This window comes from Nymphalis io, chromosome 11 (genome assembly GCF_905147045.1).
Source record: "Nymphalis io chromosome 11, ilAglIoxx1.1, whole genome shotgun sequence".
In the NCBI taxonomy this organism is placed as follows: domain Eukaryota; kingdom Metazoa; phylum Arthropoda; class Insecta; order Lepidoptera; family Nymphalidae; genus Nymphalis; species Nymphalis io.
The window spans coordinates 7,809,760-7,814,661 of NC_065898.1; the positions used below are offsets into that span (position 1 = coordinate 7,809,760).

The 4,902-nt window shown below is 29.3% G+C and overlaps 1 protein-coding gene across 2 annotated transcripts in view; it reads left to right on the top strand.

Annotated features, from left to right (window-relative positions):
* LOC126771927 (polypeptide N-acetylgalactosaminyltransferase 5) overlaps positions 1-2,643 on the top strand; it is a 30,121-nt gene extending 27,478 nt beyond the window's left edge. For both annotated transcript variants that reach the window (XM_050492100.1, XM_050492099.1), the window contains exon 14: positions 59-2,643. The gene's annotated coding sequence lies outside the window, so the exon portion shown is untranslated. The remainder of the gene's footprint in view (positions 1-58) is intronic.
* The last annotated feature ends 2,259 nt before the right edge of the window (positions 2,644-4,902 follow it).

Below are 4,902 nucleotides of genomic sequence, written 5' to 3' on the forward strand. Positions count from 1 at the left end.
TTGAAGATAATTTTTGATGCACATAAAATAGTTTAATAAATATTTTTCTCATTTTCAGGTTCGACAACGATAGACCATAACAGTCTTCCCCCGTCGTTAGATAAAATATTTACTTCCTTATTCCTATATCTGAAATTTTATATGTACTAGATTGTATCGACACGTGGTCCTGTGAATCGTTGACAATACATGCGCTGTAGTTTTTTATCTAAATGTTGCTCAAATTTAGGATCGTGTCTGATGTGTTGTAGAGTGAGTTTTGTTTTGCTAATCGATGTTTACTAGTTATAAGTTGATGACCATTTATAAAATTATATAGTCGTTTAACCATTTCTTCTCAAGGTACTGGTACGTTTTCATTTCTGTACTGGTTTCGTAGATGTAACCTCGTATGAGATTATATTCGTAATTAAGGTGAAACGCAAGCTTCGATCGAGAGTCACAAATATTTTTGAGTATTTTTAAATTCTGATAGCGTCTTTTAAGACATTTTAATATTGTTGAATATACAATGAACTGAAACGTACGTTGTTAATATCATCTATGATATATTTTTAATCACTGACGTCGCTACCTATATAAATGTTGTTTAGGGAGTGATTAAAACAAGGCTGTCTTCTTCTTTCGAATGTCAAATCAATGATGACGGAAAGAGAGAAATCGATGTTTAACTATACACCCTCCGAACAACGTTTATAAGTAAGAACGTATAACCTCACCAAGTTATTCGTTTTGATATGATATTGGTTGTATGAAAGCAATACTCTGTGACCGTGATTCGATGAAAAAAATGAGATTTTAATATATTTTCGTGTGTTCAAATTTGATTTCGTAAATGTTCTATATTTTTAAAAATAATGTGTGTTCTTTAATAAACCGCAAATACAACCGGACGGAGCGTTAATGGATATTATTTCGAGAGTATATTTTTGTTGACTCAATATTTAATTAGGAAATCCCACTAGTATAAATATGTTGACTAACGGTGCTCGATTTTAGCACTAAATGAATGTATAATAATATATAGTTTTCCACTGAAACTTCGGCAAACGGCAGACGCCATATTGCCTAACTGCCTGTTCATTTGCCACGAATATTCTTTGAGTTATAACATACATATTATTATATAAGTTTTAGCTCTAAATATATTTTATTTTAATTTTTCTGCAAAAAAAAACCTTTAACATTTTGAAATCACGTATTTTCTTCTAAAGTTAAATTATCTTTACTATAAATAAAAACACTTGTATTTTTATTAATAGTTGTTATAATCCTGTCTTTGTTGCCACTTTAAAAAAAATACGACGATAATTATTATTAAGAGAGCTCTAATGACGATAGCTTATTCCATGAATGTATTCACAGAGTGTATATTCAATTTGCACATAGTTTGAAAGTGAAGATAAATTTAGATAAAATTTTTTAATGAAAATTATTGTTAAATCTGCGGTGATACAGATAATAAATATACATAGACCGACTTATTACATAGTTTATTCATAGCTTTAATAGACCTCCTTCCTTAGTCTTCATGCAAATACTGTAGTTTTAACAATAATTTATACTTCGTCAGTTGCCTTAAATTTAATGTTGTCTCAAATTCGTGTCATTTTAATGTAATCGATAAGAACCAAGTAATTGATAATGTTTTAGTGCATATCGTCTGTAGAATAGTTAATATTCTTTTGTACGACGAAATTTGATATTTCAAAATTTTAATTATAATTAAACAAATCCATACAACGAAGTATGTTTGTATGTTTTTAAAGAATAAATCTACCGTTGAGGTTATTTTTGAATAACCTTTCATACTTGAAATAATTTAAAGCTCATTTTTAAATGAATAGTTTTATAACTATTTCAATTTTATGTACTTTATTATTATTCTTCTAGATGGAAAATGAAAACATTTGTAACATGTAGGTTAGACATTTTAACAGGTAAAATTATTAATTTTTATTTTATACATTTCACTTGATATTATGACTTGATTTTACTTGACCTGATTTTATAAACTTATGATTATATTTGTATTAAGTATTGTAAACCTCAGTGATGCTTTACTTTTAAAACGGTTTATTCATGAAGTTATGGACATTTATTAACTACTGTCCTCTTAATGAGTTATTTATGTTGAAGATTTGTAATTTCAAGTTGGTGATTTTATTTTAATTCAAAATTTAAATGTTTATTTATTTTGATATTATGTAATATTTCTATCATATCAATTAATATTTTAAGAGATTATTATATAAAATATAATTTATTATTAACTAGACGAATTGGCATGTTCAACACATCACAAACAATTTTATAAAAAAAACCGTAATTAATTTATTATCTATGCAGCTCTTGTTACACGTAAAAAATATAATTCATAATATTGTCATAAATAACATTTGCAAGAAGTAATTCGCAAAGAGTATTTATTATTATTGTAAATAATTTGTTATATAAAGATTCGTCCAGTCGATATTTGTATCGTTAAAGCATTTATTTGATAAGAACAGAATCTCGCAAACGTTATTTTATTCGATTTTTATAAGTGCCAAATTCAGAAATTTTACTTTTGTTACGCAATCGTCATTCCAATAAACAGATATAAAGAAAATTACTTATAAACTGAAAATAAATATTATGACTGATAAATTGGATAACTTTATTTCTATATCCTATCCTATATTTTACTTGTATGTGTGGGCCAAATTTTTGTTCACTTTGTGCTTGGTGACAAATCAATCTACCGTGTTCCGATAGAAAGAGTAAAAATAAGCTAAACTTAGATTTATCTCATATTCATGCGATTTGCTAAAAGTTTTTCTATATTATGCAATTTATGCCCTACAAACAATTCTTGTTAATTATTATCTTTATTTATAACAACACATTTCAAAATTATTTGAGTAGGCTCGCACAAGAGATTTTGAAATATTTTAAATATTTTAAAATACAGGATTAAATCCAATTTAAGCTACTAATTTGGCATATAGTTTCTAACAAGAAAAACCGACAAGAATCTTGTAGTTATCAAATGAAATTTCATACTTATCTATTTCCTATATGGAAATTAACATATACGAATTCCATTTCTTTTATAAACTGAACAATCGTCTGAAAATCTACCAAAGGACGGCCGAAAGACACTCAACTACTGCATCTGCGATCATTAAAATAGAAAACGGAAGAATCTCGACTTAATTATCGTTATTCATATTAGATACACCGCCAGACAGGCGACAGAGGCATGCGCACAGACAAAAGGAGCCTGATAATATATGTTGCTTGAAATATTAATGTAGGTAATGTAAACGTGCCAGTTTGTGCGTGAGCTTCAAATTTATTTAAACTCTTCAGTATCATTTGGTAACAGTAACAGCCTGTTAATGTCCCACTGCTGGGCTAAGGTCTCCTCTCCCTTTTGAAGAGGAGGTTTGGAGCTTATTCCACCACGCTGCTCCAATGCGGGTTGGTAGAATACACATGTGACAGAATTTCAGTGAAATTAGACACATGCCGGTTTCCTCACGATGTTTTCCTTCACCGTCAAGCACGAGATGAATTATAAACACAAATTAAGCACATGAAAATTCAGTGATGCTTGCCCGGGCGTGAACCCACGATCATCGGTTAAGATTCACGCGTTCTAACTACTAGGCTATCTCGGTATTTTAGCATCATTTAATATTATTATATCAAGTTCTTTTCATAAGATAGATTGATAAATAAATATTTTTGTGTTAATCTCATCTCTGTAATTTTTTATTGTACATATATGTAATATAATTTGTAGATGTACATATTTGTATATGTAATTTATACAAATTTTAGATCGCTTCGTTATGTTTAGAATGTATTTTTGAATAAACATTAATTTTATTTCTGTGTACTATAAGGTTTTTTGTATGTCAACAATAATTTATTTAAACGACGCTTGGTAAAAATTAATGCGGTCTGGGACTAAAATACACTTATCCATGTGTGATTATAAGTTTTTTGGCCATTATTCTTTATCCACTTATTGACTGATGCATAAAAATAACAAAATATGGTTCGTTGCACCCGGATACACCTGTGTACACCGGGTGGTAGACGGACTTATGAATTAAATTACCGTGTACCCTTAGCGTGTACCATAGACTCATGAGTGTGCAGTAGACACATCTCCATAATGCATACTGTGGCAGAAAAATATCGCCCTACTATGATTGAGCAATTATTGTATCAATGAAAGGTCACAATAATTAGTGCCAATCTTCACATACACGACTTTTTAAAAGCGTTTTTCTTTATCAGGATATTTGTAAATTATTGGGATATTTAGAAGTCGCACAGGAGATTGAGGACGATTCCTTTTATTATTTAGATTGAATAATTAGAAAATATTGTTAGAGAAGTTCAGCATAGAAATGTTGAAACAGAAAACATATCCCTGTTTGTTATCTGATGTTTAATCTCGATGTACTCAAATGGAGGGACAAAAGAGATATTTGGGCATTATCGACTTGTCACGGTAAAGAAATGTCTTCTACATCTAGACCTGTTCCAAAACTCAAGCCCAACATGATTCTCAGTTATAACAAAAGAAAAAAGGATATAGACAACTCAACTGAGCAAGTCTCTTGTTACAAAAACCATAACATGGTATAAAAAGGCTGCAAGACTGACTAGATAATTGTAGCGGACTTTTACAATTATATATTATGACATGCATCTCGGAATGAGAAAAACTGAGCATTCTAGCTGCGCATGAAGCCATTTTTGCACACCGATCGTGTAAAATACGCTCTTTCAGAATGGGAAGAAAATATATAATTTTTCCTATATATTTCTTTACATTTTAGGTTTTATTTTTAAAGAAAAAAGACAATATTTTTTTAAATTAAAACAAATCTTTTCTTTTTA